This window comes from Esox lucius, chromosome 12 (assembly GCF_011004845.1).
Source record: "Esox lucius isolate fEsoLuc1 chromosome 12, fEsoLuc1.pri, whole genome shotgun sequence".
Lineage (NCBI taxonomy): Eukaryota > Metazoa > Chordata > Actinopteri > Esociformes > Esocidae > Esox > Esox lucius.
In genome coordinates this window covers 23063797-23085741 of record NC_047580.1, presented here as the reverse complement: position 1 = coordinate 23085741, position 21945 = coordinate 23063797, and the positions used below count along the sequence as shown (strand labels likewise).

The following is a 21945-nucleotide window of genomic DNA, read 5'->3' as shown; positions in this document are numbered from 1 at the left end:
CCCCATTGTGCGCGAGTGATTTGCAGCTCCCCTTCGCTGCGTGCATCGTGATCTCGCGGATGCAGAGCCTCTTGCAGAAGAAGCAGGGTCACCTTCTGTCAATGCAAAAAGAGAACTGAGAAACATTTAGTGTATTTTTGGATAACAGGCGAACGTATCGGTAAGTCGGCCATGCATGTTTGTCTGCTGTTAACGTTACTATCCATGGTTAGATAACGCGAGGTTGCCTGCTGGCGACGTGCAACATAGGGATGAAGGAATCTGATGGTTCCCATGGTTTAGGTTCTTTTTTTCCCACCGCGTCAGAATGCGGAGTGTTTTCGATCGGTGATATATGTCATGTTAATAATTATGACATGCGTATTCGAATATATTGTTAGTCAACATCTTGATCAGTATCTTTCCGTATCCCGGGTGTGCGGGTTTGTTGTTATTTTATGATGTAGAGAATACTGACAGTCTCACTTATGTACCACCTACAAAATGTGGTTGGGCAAAATTCAATTTGGTTACTGTGTTACTGTACTGATTTTGGTTACGTGACAGATCTATTCCTTGAATTTATTTTCTTCAACCATGCAGATGTTCTCCTCTAATCACATAACACATCACTGTTATTTTGCCTGGTTAAGCTTTGACCTTACATAGGCTGTTGGCGCCCGTGCCAAATTGAATCATAGCCAAGCGTTTGCTGGGTGTAACTGTAACAAGGTAACCAAACGTATGTATAAATATAAATCGATTAACATACATTAATGAAAAAATCCTAGCAGTAGTTGCTGTCATTAGACCGCCTTTTGATAAAATGAGACCAAGGTTGTGGGGTTGCAATGTATGCCCCCTCATAGTACTAACAGTAAGATAAACAACACCACTGAGGTAGTCGACCGACGATGAATAGTTATGCATGTTGTTTAATAGGCTACCAGGTCTCATGTGCAGCATTTGTATTATGTAATGTCAGAAAATCTTAATACAGTGTAGGGCATTAAATACTAATGAGGCCATTCTGATCTGACGTTATGTAATAGCCTGGGATAGCACAGTGAGGAGCCGTCGCTACTCTATTTGATAGCGTCATTGTTTTCCCCGTGGAAGCACCGCTGCTCTATCTCACCAATCTGCAACATTGCCATTCATGGAATTGTATTTGTTTTAAGACAATATTCAGTCAACCCAAAATGTATCTGGTAGCTTGCGCGACCAAAAATGCAGTGATTCTTCTGCACCAGTGATGATGAATGTGTGTGTTCAGGGGTAGCTTAGGCTGTGTAAGAGGTGGAATAAGGGAATGTCAGGCCCATTGTGAATCGAGTTGTTTATGGCTCCTTCATCAGGGTGTCAACACTGTCCACAAGGGGAGGGATTGCCTCAGCATAGTTTATTGATGTGGGCGTAGGGAAGTATAGCCTTCTCAGCTGTCTGTTCGGGACACGTCACTTGGGAGCTATCCATGGTGCTGAACAGAGCTCTGCCGTCAACTGATGGGTTGGACCTTACGGTCCTTCTGCACGTCTGTCAGCAAAGCTGCCGCTGAACGAGCCTGAGACAGGGCTGCAGAGGAGGGAGAGGAGGATGGGGACGATGCAGTGAGAGGCCTAATCCAATTGTAGTGCTGCATAAGGAGCTGTAGAGAGTCCGCTTTTTATTAGCTGGCTTCGTGCACTCTCCTGTAATATACTTCACAGTCTAGACTTTCAACAGCCACTGTTCTCTATCAGTTGATTTAAAGGAATGTCTCTTGATGACTAGGCTTGTGTTGACTGTGCTTGTATGCTAGTGCTTATTTTTTTTTAAAAATCATTCTCTATACTGAATGTTTTTTTTCTTACTAGCTTGCATTGCAAAAACACATGTAAAGTGTGCCCAGTGGCCTCACACGCTCTTTGAGGGAAGACTAATCTAAAGCTGGCATCCACTTTAAAAGAGTACATGCTGTGTATCCATTTGTTTGTTCCCTCAGACAACATCAGTTTGTCACTGATGTTGGATTAGTTCAGATTTTCAGTGTAATGAGATGTTTAGTGAGATGCTCAGCACCTAAAATGGAAGCAGACAGGGAAGCCCCCACAGTGACATGGTTGCATATTCTCAACAGCAATATGAGTCATCAGAATGTTTTTTCTCTTTTTTTGTGTGTCTCTGGCCTCAATACTTCAACTAGTCTGGCACAGGTTTTCAGAGGCAAACAAAATCATTGAGTTCTGGAATTTGTTTATTTTTGAAAACCTGTTGCAATTGTTAAAATGACATATGGTATTGCAGTCAGAGATGTGTGTGGCGGGAAATTAGTTAGAAGTCTGACATTTGCCTCTTCCATAATAGTGATTTATTTCCCCCCCTAGTTTACTTTATTATGTACAGCAGCAGAAGGGCATTTATTTTATAAAAGGGTGAATGTATTACTTTATGTTTATTTTGAATATTTTAATTTTGTGTAGCATAACATCAAACTTTCAATTAATGTAAATGTTAAAATGTTAAAACATAGGTATTAAAAATACTAAAGTGGCCTAGGTTGGTCTACCGTTTGTACTGCTGCAGCATAACTACAGTTTTTTATTTATGTCCCCTTATTATTCTGTATTAATGTTTATTATACCAGATGTACTGACAGAAAACATGCAGTATTTTCTCATGAAAACTAAGAATCTAGAATGGTAGGTAACACTGTTCCTGGACATATGTCGACCTAGAAGACCAGGTGTGTTGAATACAGTAAATTACTCAATCACATCAAAAGAACGCATACCCTGCAGCTCTTTAGGGAAAGGGCTGCCTACGCCTGACTTAGGGAAAAGTTACAGGGCACAGGAGAGAGTTGATTGTAACTCATTTAAAATAAAAAGAAGTGTAGATTGGGGTAGGGACTCCTCTGTCCTAGCATCAGGTGGCATCTGGACACACAGATGCCTTTTAGTTCTCCACATGGTCCTCCTACAATCACTCTGGTATGTTATTTTGGGTATCATCTGGTCCTTTTAGTTCTCCACATGGTCCTCCTACCATCACTCTGGTATGTTATTTTGGGTATCATCTGGTCCTTTTAGTTCTCCACATGGTCCTCCTACAATCACTCTGGTATGTTATTTTGGGTATCATCTGGTCCTTTTAGTTCTCCACATGGTCCTCCTACAATCACCCTGGTATGTTATTTTAGGTATCATCTGGTCCTTTTAGTTCTCCACATGGTCCTCCTACCATCACTCTGGTATGTTATTTTGGGTATCATCTGGATCTTTTAATCTCCACATGGTCCTCCTACCATCACTCTGGTATGTTATTTTGGGTATCATCTGGTCCTTTTAGTTCTCCACATGGTCCTCCTACAATCACTCTGGTATGTTATTTTGGGTATCATCTGGTCCTTTTAGTTCTCCACATTGTCCTCCTACCATCACTGGTATGTTATTCTGGGTATCATCTGGTCCTTTTAGTTCTCCACATTGTCCTCCTACCATCACTCTGGTATTTTATTTTGGGTATCATCTGGTCCTTTTAGTTCTCCACATTGTCCTCCTACCATCAATCTGGTATGTTATTTTGGGTATCATCTGGTTCTTTAAGTTCTCCACATTGTCCTCCTACCATCACTCTGGTATGTTATTTTGGGTATCATCTGTCACCCATATCTTTTTCGAGAATGCTTCAGCCTTCTTCAGGTACTTTTTTGGCCATTCTGTTTTTGATGCTTAATAGTTATTTTGCACCTTGCAGTCCAGCTTAGGTCAGCTGGTGGAGTCTTCTGAGGGTGGTAGTGGCTGACAAATTCACGCCTAACTCCTGGGCAGTGTTCCTGATCTGTTGGACAGTGTTCTCTTGTTTTTCTTCATTATTGAGAGCATTCTAGTTTGGTAATCCAGTCTACCCCATTTACCACTGCTGAGCTCACCCAGTGTTTTCTTTCTTCTTAATTTACCAAACAATTCATTTTGGCACACCTAATATTAAGGCTATTTCTTTTAACCAATGTATTCTGATTCTCATGATGGCCAGCTCAACTTGCATTGACTTTTATTTGGTCCTCATGTTTTCAGACACTAGCAACAGAGATGGAATGCAGAGGCTAGAATCACGTCTAGACATTGACATGCACCATTGATGCAAACACACACCTGTCCAATAAGAATAATCTGTGAAGCCAATGGTCCAGTTTTTTGTACCCTTAAACAATCTGTGTACCAGACAATTTGGATTAAAGTTCTCGCGAATCAGCCAGTCTGCATACTAATGATTAACTACATATTCGTTGTATTATTTCAAATCCTAAGTGCTGGAATACAGATCCAGAAATGCAAAAATGTGGCACTGGCCAAATACTTTTGGAGTTCAATGTGTTGTTGTTTTTTGTGCTCATTCAGCCTAAGGGTCTATCACATCGCTGTGATTATCAGAGAGTGCTGTAATGTTCACTAACACTGCAGCCAGTCTGACAGAGGAAAGCAGTGGGAGAAGATAGCAAGCTTAATCATAACCGAGTAAGCTAACCATAATGTAGCACTGCACTCTAGGTAGCTTTTAATCCCCTCCCCCACTTTAGATTTCATCTGTTTTTATTTGTGTTGAAAAATAACTCAGGATTAACAGATAGAGCTCTGTGGAAATGTGGAAGATGATGCCATATTGTGTTTTATATTGTGTTATTTAGGAAAAGGGTTGAGGGGGTGTTGTGTAAGGCCAATATACCGCGTCTAAGAGCTTTTTTTACACACAGTTCAATGCTGTCTGGATTGTCCATTGCCTGGATACAGACCATTGCCATGGAATGTTGTCCATATACCACAGACCCCAGAGTTGTCTTACTAGGGATGGTACTCCTTACAAGGAGTACTGAACGAAAAAACAATCACTGAATATTTTAGTTACCATAACATGAAATGTAAGTGAGCTGTCAATTTTTGTCTTATTTCTGAGATGTGCTACCTGTTCGTCTCTTTTTAGTAACTACACTACCCAATGTTGCCTTATTTCTATTATAAACTGGGTAACAAAATAATTGGAACCGCATAAATGAATGTTGTGTCATAGCCATAGTGTGCAGTCTATTCTAAACTAGGTGGTTAGATTCCTGGATGCTAATTGGCTGATAGCCTTGGTATATAATATATTTGTTATATCTTGCCAATATAACATGGCTAAGCGCTGTGTCAAGGCACTCCGCAGTGTGTCGTGGCTTAGAACACCCCTTAGCTGTGGTATGTTTTCCATATACCACACCCCCTCATGCCTTATCGCTTACTTAAACCACAACCAGCAAAAGGTGTGGTGGTGCATCAGCAATCAGTGTTTCAGTGCCACTAGAATTTATTCAGCAATATTCAGCATTTTAACAACAACCGTTTTTGCTCAGAGGTTCAGCGGCGTCACTTGCCGCTGGGAGAATCCCCAGTGAACATAGAAGTAGACCCATCTAGCAGGATGGAAGATTGGAGTTAGAATGGCTCCCTGGAGGAGTCCTGCTAACCTGATTCAGCCATATTGATTTTCCCAATCACATGTTAGGCATTGACAATGATAGGCAGAATAGTTAGTTGGCTGTGTGAAAGTCAAGACAGGACATACTGAGCTACAGGACAGGTTTTGCTCAAATTCTCTGGTGAAAAAAAAAAGAAGACAAATTCGCTTTCTGTGTGAATCCCTGTACACTCACAAAATTTGCCTTCACACTTGTCATGACTAATTTCCCCTTACAGGCGTCCTTGCCTCGTTGTTTCTGTTATAATCCAAAATTAAAGTTCCAAAAATGTATCAGCTGATTTGCACAGTTACTTTAAGACCCTTCACAGATGAAATGTAAAGTGACCAAATTATAACTACAGTGAAACAGGGCTCCATCCATTCTCATAACAATTAAATCCATTCTCATAACAATTAAAGCCATTCTCATAACAATTAAATCCATTCTCATAACAATTAAAGCCATTCTCATAGCAATTAAAATATAATGAAACTGGCCTGATGTTGCATTACTACAGTAAACAAATGTTGCTGATCTAGATTTACTTGTGAGAGAGGGGGATAAAGGAGGGAGAGGGAAAGGGAGAGGAGGGTGAGGGGGAATGGATATGGGGGGGGGGGGGGAAAGAACGAGCTACTGCTTTTCTGGAACTAGAGGCCTTATTAAAGCCATGGTAACTGTGACCTTTATCATGACAGGCATACTGTTAATCGTTGTCTCGTAGTTTTGTTACAGCTCAATTTTTTTTTCACAATGACCTCACATATTATATAATGTGAGGACAGGACTTCTATTAGTGTCAGCAAGAGAGAGGCTCATGGAGGGTGAAAGGGCCAAGGGGTCCCATGGTGAACGTGAATCAGTAAGTGGGTAGGTGATAGTCATTCGCTGTTGCTGTGACTGAACCTAGGGCTGTCAGGCTTTCAACGCAGGCAGTGGTGTCTGGCAGCCCGTGAAAATGGATGAGGAGAAAGAGGGCATGTGAGAAAGGTGATTTTAAAGGACAACCTGGCCATCTTATCTCTACAGGCTGCAGGAGAACAAGAAGAAAGTAAAAAAAACACGAGGCCACTGAGGGAATAACACCAGTGTTTAATATACTTTGTCTTGTGTTTGTTATCTGTGTCTTGTTTTGTCTGTACAATGTGTTTTTCCATTTTCTGTTCGTCTTTTTTAATCACTGAACCTAAACTGTGTGTGTAAACATGTATGCGCAGGGCCCAGCTGTTAAAGAGACCTTGGTCTCAGTCTGTGTTCTTTGTTGAAATAAATGTATAATAGTGTGATCTTTTGATTTATTGTGTGAAGTTAGATGAGGTACAGATAATAATTACAATTCTCTCTTCTCTACTTAAGACAAACTTCATCTTGCAACCTCTGACATTTTATCATAACATGATCATGGGTCATTAGGAAAAAGATGACAATATAAAGTAGCCTGGTATTTTGTCTTTTTAGGACATCACGCTTCATCAGTAGGTTGTCCCTCATTTAGAGTCTTATAATTGCAAGCACCCCTTCGATGTGGGAAAATGTGAATGAAACAAATGATCTGTCAGCCTGTGTGCATCTGGACTATAAAATGCACATTCAAGGGTTGTCTGTCTCTACATAATAAACCTATTTTTAATTGCAGAGAAGAATTTTTGGTTCATGGTAGGAGCCTTTTGGGGTTATGGGACAAAAAAGGGTTCAACAAGTAACCAAAAACAATAAAAATATTTTCTCCTTAGAACCCAGAAGCTGAAGAACACTTTTGGAACACTTCTTTTTATGTTGTTGGTGTCCTTGGACTCAGCCTGCAGGGTTGAATGGACTGGACTGAGCATGTGAATTATTTCTTCACTGCCTTAAGGTTCCTTTTTTTGTGGTCTGCATTGTAGTATATGTTTGCATATTTGCGCATTTGCTTCTGTTAAAATTTTCCTAATATGTTCCCATCACGTTACGTTGGCTTTTATGTTTTCAGTTCAGAGAGAAAGAGGCATGTACATGGTGGAGTTGTCATAGTGATGCCCACCTGGACATCCTATATCTGAGGCACTATTTCTTTAAATGTTTGATAAACTATGTTGCTGATAATCCTCGCTACACTCTCAGTGGGGCAGTATGGAATGCATATGAAGTGGTATGCCAGATCAAATTTGACAAGGTAACAGATTTACAGTTAAAGTTGTTTGTTTGTAGTGTATTAATGAAGATGACAAACAAAATACTATATATATACAGAAACAGTCATAAGTTTGGACACACCAACTCGTTCAAGTGTATTATTTTAGGTTGACTATTTTTCACATTGAAGAAGATTCTAAGTATCCAGGATTTCCCTTGATAAAAGCTTTGCACACTTTCCATTCTCATAACCAGCTTCATGGGCTAGACACCTAGAATGTGTTACAATTACAATTAGGTTACTTATTATCAGCATATTCATTTTGTTGTGACAAGATAGGGTGTGTTTACAGAAGACCATCATTATGCCTGTACTGTAGTAGTCCATATTATGGCAAAAACAGCTGAAATAAGCAAAGAGAAATGGCAGTCTATCCCTACTTTAAGACATGACTCTCAGTCAATACGGAACATGTAAGGACCAACTGCACCAAACCACCAAGCACTATGAATAAAATAGCTCTCATCAAGAGTGCCACAGGAAAGGAAGACCCAGAGTTCTCTCTGCTGCAGAGGATAAGTTCATTAGAGTTACCCGCCTCAAAAATCGGCAATTAACTGCACCTCAGATTGCAACCCAAATATATTCATCAAGAGACACATCTCAACATCCACTGTTCAGAGGAGACTGCATGAATCCGGCCTATATGGTGAAATAGTTGCAAAGAAACCACTACCGAAGTAATCATAGGAAGAGACTTGCTTGAGCCAAGAAACATGAGAAATAGACATTAGTGGAAACATCAGTGGAAATCATGCATTTCGTCTTTTTAGAGATCATTCACACATATGTGTGAATGATCTCATAGCATATTTGTGAACTCCTTCAAGACTGTTGGAAAAGTATTCCTGGTGACTACCTAATGAAGCTGGTTGAGAGAATGCCAAGAGTGTGCAAAGCTGTCATCAAAGCAAAGGGTGGCTACTTTGAAGAATTTAAAATATACATTTTGATTTGTTAAACACTTTTTTGGTTACTACATGATTTCATATGTGTTATTTAATAGTTTTGATGTCTTCACTACTATTCTACAATTTGGAAGAAATTTTAATAAATACCCTTAAATGAGTAGGTGTGTCCAAACTTTTGACTGGTACTGTATATAAAAATGACAGACAAAAAATATCCTGGATTAGAATAAAAAATTTATGAGCGTCACCTTGCCACCTGTCAATGTATTATCAATATGTGCCCTCATATTTCTTTGTTGAGTTTATCTCAACCAAACATAATGAAAAAATTATCTTGTGATCCGTTTGAAAATCTTTAGTTGAAAACATTGCCTCTCCATTTCAGGATCAGTGAGCTTACTCCAGGCCTGTAAGGACTAATTATTTTGTTCTGTGGAAGGGAACTGAATGGGACCATAAAACAGAAACCGCAAGATGCATTCCTCAATTTTTTTTTAATCATTGAAAGCGTCTGAGTGTGTGAGTGTTGAAGTGATGTTCAGGAACAAACTTTGTGTTGGAGGTATGTTGGTCATCGGTTGAAGTGCTAAACCAGACATTTGTGTGTGTCTGGTGTTTTGTCAAGGCGCCACACTTCCATATTATCTTCTGTCATGCTGAATCGTGGGCAGGTCAGCTTTATTCAAATCAAACAGCAGAAAACAGGGTGGCGAACCTGTCTCTGTCTCTGTGTGCATTAGGTGAACTCCTTTAGAGGACAGCAGCTCTCTTCAGGGTTTATGGAAACCTGATTTCCCATCCAGTGGTAAAGGTGAGTCTTAAAGATTTCTTGTCCTCTTAGCCTTCATTTTTATGATGTTGTGGTGTTCTGTTTTCTTGGGATTAGAGCAGCACTGTCGGGGTCATCTGGCTCCATGTTGGCCGTAGTTTGGTTGTAATTGCTTCCTTGTCCACGAACGTGTAACAAAATAAACACATCCAAATGGGCTGATTGAAAGTACATCAGCAACATCACTGATGTTTCTCGAGGATGACATTCCAATTACCCTGGGGTTAATAGGCGTTCCTGTAATCTAAGAGGAACCAGTCAGTCAACAGTAATGTACTGTAGACCTTTCCATTTCCTATCATTTCCACTGCCTATGGAACTCACAACATGCAGTGAATGCATCCCCATGTTTACATACTCTAGGACAGGGCTATTCAACTCGCGGTAGCCTCAAACACTTGTTTTTGTTTATTTCAGTCACCTAGTGTTCCAGATCTGGATTAGTCCCTTATAAAAAGTAAATTAGGAGTAGATGAAAACCAGAAGTATTTTGGGCCTTGGGAACTAATCCAAACAAGGCCATAGGATCTTCTAGTGAATCACCTGTGAAATACAAACCTGGTCTCACCTGGTCATTTTGTGGGACCAGGTGAGACCATGTCCTTTAATGTTGACTTCCCCTTGAATCCACAAATGTTTTTATCATCTCTCCTAAAATAGCACTAACACAACAAACTATAATTATGGAATCATTGCTGAATTCCTTGCTTAATTGCTTCCCCTTTTGTGGTCTTTAAGAAATAACCTTCTTCCGATTCCTGGGAGGCAATGAAATGTCTTTATTAGAATAGACATGTTTACATTTGCAGGGCCATTAGAGTGGATTTTCTGTGCATCACCATCAGCAGATTCTGGCTCAGTTCTAGGGTGCACTCTACTCCAGGGACAGCCAGCTGTTTGGGCTTCAGAAGAGGGAAGGAGAGCCAAAACCATTGGACTTAGGGAGCAATAGATGATGAAAAACTGTAATCAGTTACAATATCAGCAAAATATTATAATCAGAATACAGGTACTTTCGAAAAATGTGTGTGAGAAATAATTATGACATTGTGCGTGTTTGATCTGAAACATATTTTTAGGACGTAATTATGATATTTGATGAGGAAAAGTGTGTTGGCAACAAGCACTCTGCCCAGTGATAGTGCCTGGTGCAGATAGGATAGGGTTTAAATTCAATCTCATGATTCCTCTTGCAGTGGATAAGCATTATAATATCTGGTTGATTAAAGATTTTAAGCAAAAAATAAAGGTTTGATATGTAGTTTAGTTCTGTATTTTGCATTTTAAAAAACATTGCTAATACACACTTTTGCATCCCACTGAGGATCTTTTCAATGTCTTTTCAACGAGGAATAAGTATTTTCAACATCTTTTCAATGTTGTTTGCTCAGTGGGGTGTGCGAAAGGTAGCCTATGTATCCCGATAATTGTTCAATTTAAGATGTATACCCTAAATTGATCAGTCAAATGTATTTTATAAAGCCCTTTTTGCAGCAGGAGTAGTGAGAAAGGATTGTATAGAGAGAAAGGGATTGTATAAAGAGAAAGGATTGTATAGAGTGAAAGGATTGTATAGAGAGAAAGGGATTGTATAGAGAGAAAGGATTATATAGAGAGAAAGGATTTTATAGAGAGAAAGTATTGTATAGAGAGAAAGGGATTGTATAGAGAGAAAGGGATTGTATAGAGAGAAAGGGATTATGTAGAGAGAAAGGGATTGCATAGAGAGAAAGGGATTGTATAGAGAGAAGGGGATTGTATAGAGAGAAGGGGATTATGTAGAGAGAAAGGGATTGTATAGAGAGAAAGGAATTATATAGAGAGAAAGGGATTGTATAGAGAGAAAGGCATTGTATAGGGAGAAAGGATTGTGTAGAAGCACATTGGTTTGGAAAAAAACTCCAAGCAGGTGCCCTAACGAACACAAACCTGAACAGACTTGCATTTTCAGTTAACCTCAACTACTGAAATTATAACAATATCAAAGTGGCTCCAGCATAAGGCATAATAATCTACAATGTTTTGAAGCAGTGACTCCTCCATTACAAGAAAAAGGTGAGACTAAATGTGCAAAAGAAAACATCAAATTAATATTTCCAAGTCAAATTCTTGAAGATCACGGTGTATAATCAATTGGAATGTAAAGGCATAGCTCAATTGTATTATTATCCAGTAATGGGTTAGAAAGATAAGGTAAAATGTAACATCCATTTATGACCATAGCCATTGTATGTTCATTTGAAATATCAAAGGTTTTCAACTATCAATATTCATTGTTTTCATTTTCTAATGTCTAAAAATTACATGAATTAATCAGATTGCTTTGTCCTGGAAATTGCCACAAATTATGAAGAAAAGTCTGAATACTCAAATTTACCCTTTATTAATACAGCAGTTGCAGGAAACAGTGGTTACAGTCTCATATGCACACACTGCTAGTTGAATGATGTCCTGAACTTGGCTAAATAGGAGTCGTCCCAGTGGGTCCCCTCCTTCCCCAGTGTAAATGATCCTTTCAAGACAGACAGGCTATATTCAGTACTTACAGAACAAAGACCAGATACCACCAACATCTCTTCAGCATCTTAACAGAGAGCCCTATGATCTGTTAATTATTTTCAACTAAGGCCTGTTCATTATGTTTTGTCATAACAAATTTAGGTTTCCAGAACTTAAGTGAGTTTAAATAATCTAAATGTTATGTTATTGATTAACTAGTCATTTTAATACATTACATATAGAAAGTAACCCTGGCAACAGCAACCCCCCAAGGTCGTACATACAAACAAAGTTATTCCTGATTTCCTACTTCTCTCCGTCCGATACCAGGAAAGATAAAAAAAAGTTGCGTCTATATTTGTTTTGACCAATGTTAAACTAGAGTCAAAATAAATACACTTTATAGCCTGATAAACCTTCTTCAACCAAGACTTTTGACCTGATAGTGACGGATCTGCCTGTCGCAACAAGAGCTGTGTATAAATAGAAGCCTAAGATGCTTATGGGAATTTAGACCGAGCTCCTGTCTTTGTATTTTACCTGGCACAGTCAGTCTTGTCATGTTAGTGCTGCCTTGACTGACATGTTACTGGACCTGGATAGTGTAGGCTTTGCTCTGTACCAATGCATTTCCTGTACTCTCTCTGAGTCAAAATAAGCATTGTAGTAAAGCGCTGAACTAGGCTGTCTTACATACCGTCTGGATCACTGACAGTCATCATTAGTGCTGATTCTGTTTTACTTCTCCCTTGCCTGTGATAATGACAGATTGACATACATTCTGCAGATGGGTTTATTAGGCAAGCATCCAAGGCATCCAATGTCATTTTACGCCTCAGAGGACCTAACCGTCCACCATGCGCTCTATTACAGTCTATTACAGTCTATTACACTCTATAGCACTCTATTACACTCTATTACACCTTATTCTCGTCTTAGAAACAGTTGTGTTTGTAAAACAAATGTAAGTTACGGAACTAGAGAGGGTGTGAACTCTGAAGACAAAACTGAGAATATCGTATTCAAATTCAAAATGACGGTTCATTCAAAATTAGCCATGTCAGAATAGTCCTACACCCTGGCAGGACAGGTGTGATGGAAACAGGATATGTAAGTGAAGTGTTATTTACATGCGGTATGTCGGCCTAGAATTTATTCTAGTATGGGTAATTATCCAGTCTGACTAGACTCCAAAGCCTATGGCACGAGGGTCCAGCTTAACCTCCGCCTTCCTCCAGGAGCCCAGGGAGTTATCCCCAGTGTCTCTTCTGTAAGCCCAGTAGGACGTAGTTCTCTGGCTAACCATCTGACTGTTGTATCACTGTTTAGCTTTGTGGGTCAGTCTGGTAACGGAGAAAACCCACTTGACAATTGGGACACCCAAATCACCCTATTTCGTTTTAGGAAGATTTGTCATGTCTAGTGTGGGCACTTTTGTGTGAGCATGGACACTTTTTTCGCAATTCCAACGGCTATCCATTTTACTCTGAATCCATTTTACTCTGGATATGCACATTGGCAAACCAATGTTGATTCTTTGCTAGGACCACCTCTTTCACAGCCTCTAGCTTCATCTAGCTACACACACACACACACACACTAAGTTTTTAGTCTGCCTTTGAAGAGCCCTCATCAGTATTCTGGGGAGCATCAGGCAGCTAAATGGATAGCAGGGGAAAAGGGTTGGTATTTAAAGAGCTCCGCTCCCAGAGTTATCGTGGCCTCCTTCCTTCCAGTCCTTTCCCTGCTCGCTGGGCTCTGCGCTAGTTTGAGGGACCGTATGAGCCGTGGCCACGCTCACCATCTGTGTTACATCAGAAGGACCTGGTGGGGGTGCGTTGTGTGTGTTGCTGCCTGTATGGTGTTTCTGAAGAGGAAGAGCTCCTCCCGTCACCCGACGTCTCCTTCAACCTCTCCCTTACCCCCGTCCTACCACAGTCACCAGGAGGCCTGTAGATTACGTAACCACGGCAGCAGGGCACCCTCTGGTCACTGTATTTTACCAGGACACAGTGTTGGGTGTGTTCAGAGGGGGTTTGTGTGCATGAGTGACGGTTTAATGAGTGGAGGCAATACACGACAGTGTTGTAGGTTCATGTGTGTGTGTGATTGTGTGTGCAACCTAAAGTATGGGCACTCTGCAATTTGGGCCTTTCATTTTTTAAACAAACACGAGCAGCTTTGCCTACTGATAGGTGGTGTTTCAGCCAAGCCTGGGGATCTACAACCCATCCGTTCAAAATCTGTCGCTCTTTGTCTCTCTCTGTCTGTGGTGTTGACAGAGCTGTAGAATTTCAGTATGATGAGCTGCTTAGTAGTATTTTGGGCTCAAAGCCAGCAACCCTGAAAACCATGCTCAAATATTACATGCCGCTCTAAATTTGCATCAACATTTTCTGTCCTTGAAGTTCTGTAATGAAAATACACTGTGTCAGTGGCGACTTTCCCAACAGAAATACTTGCGTATGCAGTATATGTACAGTGAGTACATGAATACAAATGCTTAAGCTGTTTATAAAAATTGGTGTATTCAATCTTTGCATTAAGCTCTATCTGCATTATCTTAATGATAATAAACAGTACTATATTCAAAATACCTTTACATTACTCCATCTTAGATCTTCGAGATATGAATTGAGTATGAGTATGAATTATTTGACATGCATCTCAAAGATGCTTATTTCCATATTTCCATTCCATTATTATTATTTTTCCCTTCCCTATTTCACCGCTTTAGTCTTTCTTTACCCTGCTGAAAAACCATATACTGTATATACACATTCTGTATTAGTTTTGGGTCTCAGCACCCTGCTCAGGGTTGAGTCCACCCTATTTTGATTGACATTTGTTAATTTGTCAGGAGTGATCCAATAGGAAGTGACACCAAGCAATAGATAGAGGCATAAATACGGAGGGATCTTGGACCGAGGGCTGAATCTGTCTGCATCAATGGAGTTTTAACCAGATCACAAGAGTCCAATATTCACCTGGCTCAAACACGGCCAATCCTGTCCCACGTGGCTAGGTCAGCGTGTCTGGCATGCTGGAGCAATGACATCGTCAGCTATTCCTGTTCTACTCTACGGAATGCAGTGTCTGGCCGGGTCAGGTTAGGATGCATAAAAAATTGTAAAATGTAGCTTCGTAGATCAGCCATCATGCTGTACAGTATGTATGGTGTTCTTTTCTGTGTATCTTTCTTTTATTGCCAAACCCACCATTGGTGTTTGTGGCCAGTAGCCATGTTCAGGTCATTTGAATCATTCTAACTTGGAGATTGCTAAACATTTCTGGAATTTGGATGGTAAGCTTTTCTGTCGTCGGATTGGAGAGAAAAGACCCAGCCCTGCAGCCAGCCGGACTAGCTACTGTAGCCTAGGCCATATCTGAGTAAAAAGTCTGAGTAACCCATTCAGCCAGCATTGTACTGACAAGCATGGGGAGCTTTTCATGCTTTTTTGAAACCAATGAAAAATGAATGTTGATAAATATATGTATTGATTGGGCAAACAAAAGAGAGAGAGACAATTTTTTATTAGCAGTGAAGTACTTAAAGGCCCTTTAAAAAAGAAAAATGGTTAGGATTGAGGTTGAGGTTGAGGTTAGGGTAGGTTTGAGGTTAGGATCTAGTTAGGGCTAGGATTTAGAGCACATTTTAGTTGATTTCTATGAGCAGGATGTATTAAGTCTGTGTCTGTTTGTCAAAGATAGGTCTGAGCAGCCATTCAGGGGAAGTGAATGCAGCCTTACCACTTTTTTTTACAAAGTGTGGTCTTTCTGTTTTCATAAAGTGCAGTCCTGGCCAGGTTCATTTGTTTCCCTCCCACTCCTACATCAGCAGGAGCATATCACATACACATGCACACACACACACACACACACACACAAACACACAGTAGGGCATACAGATTATGCTCAATACTGCTCATATTCTGCTTTGGGTTTTTGGTTTGCTTCCATTCAGTGATCCAGTCCTCACTTGAAAGAGCAGCTTCTAGACCTTACCTTTCACTTAATGCTGCTGTGCCTTCATCCCCATGTCTAAGAGAGGACATTTATACTGTGCGGCAGTATTTTGGTCCCATCACTGTGCTGTGGGTGTGCAGTGGGGGTGGGATATGGTGCATGACGTCCTCATGTGTTGTTTTGCCCTCTTCCTTTTGCTGCAGGGAAAACACAAGCCATTGCTGGTGCCCGTACATAATTGAGACACATATGTCAAATGTTTGGGTCCCAGAATATTGCAGTTTGGTCTGGCGTCGGTCAGACATTTTTGATAGTACATTCCATTTACCGTCGGAATCTCTTCAGTGAACATCTTCTTTTATCTGGAGGGGAGCAGGTACATGGGTAGAGGGAGGCTGTTTTTTAGACGCTACTGCTGCCCATCTGGATGGCCACGTCGGCTCTGAATTGACTCCTATCCCATGGCCCAGCATGCAGATCACAGGGCCCATAGCAGGACTAGTTCTGCTGATAAATGCCCTAGCACACGTACATCTTTCCCCTTTTCAGAGGGATGTAAGGTAATCTTCTTTATGAAATCTCAGCTATACCTCGGAGACAGGAAAGACAAGAGCTTTGGTAAGATCGCGGTATGTTTTATGGTTCTTAGCTGGTGGCGTGACTACTGTAACGGAACACGTACTCTCCCAACATGTAAAACTAGATTACATCCTGCATAGATTGTCATCAGACATTCTCTCTGCCATCATGTGTATCATTCTCCAAGTTGGTACAAAGCTGGCGCTTGCGGACCTACACAGAACTCTGACCAAATTAGAAACTGTTCCACCATGGGTCTTGAATTTCAGAACCATGTTCCCCATTAACACATCCTGTGGGACATGCAGAGATAACATGCTTGATCATTGTTATACTTATTGTAAGGAACTGCAACATCTGCTCCCTCTCCCTTTTTGGCGAGCCAAACCAAGCCTTCATGCAAGAACTAAAGTGGTTAGCACCATGGCAAGAACCGATCAGTATTGGTCAGAGCAATTGGACTCCATGCTACAAAACCAGTTTTGACCAGGCGGACTGGGAAATGGGGAGAACACCTATGACTTCATGAATTCTGGTACTGGGATTAACAACAAACGTATTAAATATATTATCCATACAGTGACTATGAAAACATAAAAATCAGTAAATGTGGATTATTGGCAGAATATGTGCACAACTGAAGGGCATACCATCATGAGTCTGCTTTGGTTTAGCAAATTTCAAAGTCGGGGACTCTGTCTAAACAACTATTGTTCCATTTTTAAACTCTCTGTTCTTGTCAAATGTCTTAAAAGGGTTGTATATGAGCAACTGAGTTTTTAATACCCCAATGATTTCCTGAGAACGTTTCTGGTTTCAGAAAGAAGCCACGGCCCCAATCAAAGTTACTATAGTGTAATGGAATTCCCTCTCACTCACCTTTTCTATTCGCATTCACAATCTGCCCATTCCACTTTTCTTCAAATACCCATCCACCCTGTACACACACACACACACACACTCTGCTGAATGCCTTATGTGTTTACAAAGATAGCCTGCTCGTTTTTTCGCTCGAGTGCAAATGCTGTTATGGACATGACAAGGCCCTATAGGAATTGATTGCAGAGTGACTTGATGAAACCTCATCCACCTAACCACCTCTCACGCTTTTACCTGATTAAACTGTGAAACGGCCGTCATTCCCAACATCATCTCGTCTTCGCTGACCCTTCGGACTACTATCAGGTGACAGACTTAATGAGGTTCACGGCTGATATGATATGTGTAATGACTGAAGGACCACGCACACCGCTGCTTCTGTCTCCTGGCAACCTTCAACAGCTGCGTCTGTCTCCTGGCAACCTTCAACAGGCTGTTTATTCCACACTGTCACTGTAACCATACTGCCAGATGAATAACATCTCTGTCCTGATCCATTTAGCTAGCACTTTGACCTTTTGGCGCTCTCTCTTCCTCACAGCAACAGCTTCCTGTGCTCCATGCACCCATTCCACCCATCTTCTTCATCTGCCTCCATGTCTCTCTCTCATCCCTTGAAGAGCCTTTGTCTGTATGTTGCTCTCCCTCCAGTGTCCTCCAGTGTCCTCCATTCCAGCAGATCAGCTGTGTTTTAGGGTATTCCTATAGGCCTGAGTCCAAATATTCATAGACTGTATGATCTCATAGGTTTATGTCGTATTGTGATGCAATGGCATGTGGGTAATGTGTCGCTTGTCCGATGACCAAGTCAATATATTTAACTCCGTTTGCCAAACATTTTTGTAGTTATCCTGAAGCGACTAGGAATTCTTTCCACTTGATTATATAGGCCTGCTAAGATATTTAATGCGCTTATTTATTACTATTTATTTCACATTTATTAAAAAGCACAATATTTTCATTCTTGAAACATATCCTAGTGAGGATGAGTGATTTAGAACAAGGTAGATTGTACGCTGCTGTAGTAACCTTAATACGGAAGTTTGATTTTTCAAACACAACATGTCACGTAAACAAGAGGGTGAATTTGTTTTTGTCATGGTCGAGGGAAAATGTGTAAAAAGCAGGGGTCAGTGGTCTCGCTGAGGTCCGTGCTAGCAGCGACTCCTCGATGTCCACGCTAGCAGTGTCAAAAATGTGTTGATTTATGTGTTCACGTACTGATGCATATGTAGTATGCATTTGCATGCAGATCTTGAGATTGCGCTGTCCTAGAACATCCAGATAGTTAGGCCGGTACTTGGTGTTTCTCATCCCCAAAAAAAACTGGTTGAGAAACACTTAGGGGGAGTAAATAGAAGGGAAAGTTATATCTAACTGCCCTTCTCTCTGGATAAGCATGTCTGCTAAATTACTCAAATGTGAAACATTATTTACAGTCCTTGCTAAGCTCGGGCATATTTCGGGCCACCTGGTCTGATAACCCACCTCTTTTCTGGTCAATGTCATGAAGGGGGATGGAAGAGTGTGAGAGAATGCAGTTCGGAGGGGACTCGGAAATCTGATTACTGTAATAGGTTTACATCTTCTGTAAAGGTTTTAGCAGAGCGCAGTCTTAGTCTCTCACGGTCTTCAATACTATGCAGTGTACAAAACCAGACGTTCAAACCTAAGTACAACCTTACTGCCCCCTATTTAATAATTATACATGTTCCAGCAAGCTTGAAACCTCAGTAGTCAGGTAATAGGTTTGTGTGTAGCTTTTTAGAGCTATATCTCTCCTTTTCTCTCTCTCTCTCTAACTCACTCACACAAACACACACACACACACATACCTGATTTGTGATGGCACACACGTTTCGCTAGCTAGCCTATCAATAAAGACTCACACTAGGCTAGTCAGTGTCATCTCAGACTGCTTCGTTGCATCCCTCTCTTTCACTCTGCAGTGCATTTATATTCTACTGCTCTTCCTATCTTGTGCCAGTCCCTTCGATGCCCGCCCTCCCCTTCTAAGCCATTCAACTGGAACATTGCAGGATTATCTTTCCATCATTGAGAAACACTAGCTTGTTCAGGCTGGGTCTGGGCAAGACGGCCCAAAAACACAGAGATTCCAAAGTTCAAGAGTTCCATTGTATTCCCCGCTGATGCATTCAAACAGAAGCCCGATCTGGACTACAAAATAACATTTGAAGAGGGAGTAGCCCTGCCTGGTTCCCACAAGAACTGGTGGAATATATTTTTCTCTTTGATTGTGTCCTTTAATCTGCTCTCATGGGTGCAAATAGGGTAAGCAAAAATTATTAATATTGTAACTTTTTTTTTTTAGCATTAATGGCTTTGTATTTATTTATTTCCTTGTTGCTGTACTGTTAGATGACAATATGTAGATTTTTACAATACATATATTGCAAGTCAATCAGTTGTTGTGCACCAAGTTTATAGTAGACATGGTTTGATGGTTAATTTGACAAGAAATGTTAGTATATTAACTGTTTGAAAGATTTTGTCCAGATTGAGCAATGATACAAAATAAGTGTCTATATTGGGAAAGGCTTTTGCAGTGTTTTATTAAGATCAGCTTACAGTATCAGTTGTAGGTACAGATCTGTAAGTTAAAAATAACCTTTCAATTATTGTTCTAAGGAGAATAGATATTTATCTGTTTAGATTTGACACCTGTCATAGTGACACCTTTCATAGTCAACAACAATCAATACATTTATTGTCATCTCTTTCCGATCACATATTTGCCGCGGAGTGACCCAGATACTTTAACTAAGCAGCATGTTTTCTTACCGAACGCAAACTTTGTCTCAAGTAATGCTCACTTCATTCTTATAGAGCATTATGTATTCTCATTCTGTAGTGTGGACTACGGACCACCTGAGTCTAAGGACATTTTGAGTCCTTTGAGTCCTTCGCTATCAACAAGCAACTGTGCCTGTACCGAATCAACCAATATGCCTTTGACACTAGAATAGCATGAGAGGTTCTGTGCATGAAAGAACTATGAACTTCCGTGTAGCTCTAAGAGGATTTTGGAATGGTATGCAAGTTCTGTTTTTCACTTGTTATTTCAAAATAATGGGAAAGGTGCTGAAGATAAGATGGAATTTTGTAATGTTACAAGTGTGTGCACATGTAAATATTTTGATAAAGTTAAAAACGAATTGCTCAAGCAAAGGTTTTAAACAGTTTATCGACAGAGTATACTGTTAAGTTTAAGTGTGATTTAGGGCTTATGCAACGGAACTAAATGTTTGTAAATGCTAAATATAAAATGTTGGACAATTACATGTTATATTCACGTATTTCACATTAATGTTCAAATGTAATCTAGGTTTATTCAAAGGGATTCACTGTATAGAGTATAATAATCATGTTATAATTGTAGACATTTGTTATAGCAGGAAATGTCTTTATAGTTACATAAAGTGATATTGTCTATGACAATGTATTGTATCGTTAGGACAATATTGCATTTTTATTTTATTTATTTTTTGCTGTATCCTCACCAAAACTTGTGTTTTTCTTCAAAATATGTACTCACATCTTCATAAGTATGGAATCAATGTGTTTACAGCACTTTTACTTTCATGACTGATAAAAAACAAAAATCATGGTTCTTACTTGTTTCACTGTAGCAGACATGATGAACAATGTTTGGAACATCAAATCACAGTAAAATAACGGTATTACAGTACCACAATATTGCGAAAATCATCACAAAGTCATCACAATACATACACAGTAATACCTGCACCTTAGTATTGCAATAATATTGTACTGGGGTTCCTTGGAAATCCCAGACCTAATGTGTAGTATAGGACTATGTGGCTTTCCTCATGAGCTCAGCTTTTAAATTATTGCAGGGGCTTAGTTGGCTCTGGAGGACTGTAGGCCTGTTAGTCAGGGATTCAGAGGCTAATTGGAGGGCCAGACTGACAGACAGAGAAACGCACCTATGATCTCCCTGTAATGAGAAGTGCACCAACATTAATGGGCGGGTCATAGTAAGTGGTTGAGGTTATTTAGGGAACTTGACAAGTGGGTAGATGTGTGATATTTCATCCCTTACTCATCAGCCTACTGACATCTTAATAGGGCAGTATAGTTATAGTTAAGTTTTCCCTTTTTGCACTAACCCTTTAATATTGACTATTGTATATTGTGCCGACACATTAGATGCTACGCAAACACACCACTCCTAACACGACACATAGACATTGTCACTTCCCAATCATCTGCTACTGTGTATTTCCTATTGGCTACCATCCCTACGTATTTAAACCTAAATGTATTTTTGGAAAAGCACCTGTAAGTAAGCATTTCACCAGGTGTTAGTCTACACCCATTGTTTACAATGTGACAAATACAGTTTTGTTTGATTTTTGATTTGATTTGATCTATAAAGCTAGGTAAAAAGTAGCTTCTCAGTCTCATTTTGTCTTGGTTCCCCTGGCTGAAAAATAATGTCTGCAGCATGTCATCAAATGTAATGTATTCCTTGTTGAGAAACCACAGAGCTTTGGCTCTGTCACTATATATATCGGGAGACCCTGGCCTGAGCACCTTCACCTGCCGGTATCCATGTAGTCCCGGCTCTTCAGCTGTAACCATCACTCTGGGAGCTGAATGTTAAGTG

The 21945-nt window shown here is 40.2% G+C and overlaps 1 protein-coding gene across 3 annotated transcripts in view; it reads left to right on the top strand.

The window, feature by feature from the left end:
* Positions 1-18: 18 nt before the first annotated feature.
* Positions 19-21945, top strand: part of pacsin1a (protein kinase C and casein kinase substrate in neurons 1a) — a 36362-nt gene continuing 14435 nt past the window's right edge. Inside the window, exons 1-2 of one of the 3 annotated variants that reach the window (XM_010891431.3) lie at positions 19-160; positions 9283-9353. The gene's annotated coding sequence lies outside the window, so the exon portion shown is untranslated. Of the gene's footprint in view, positions 161-9282; positions 9354-19221; positions 19587-21945 lie in introns of those variants that run through there. The other 2 variants (XM_010891430.4, XM_010891429.4) reach the window with 2 other exon arrangements.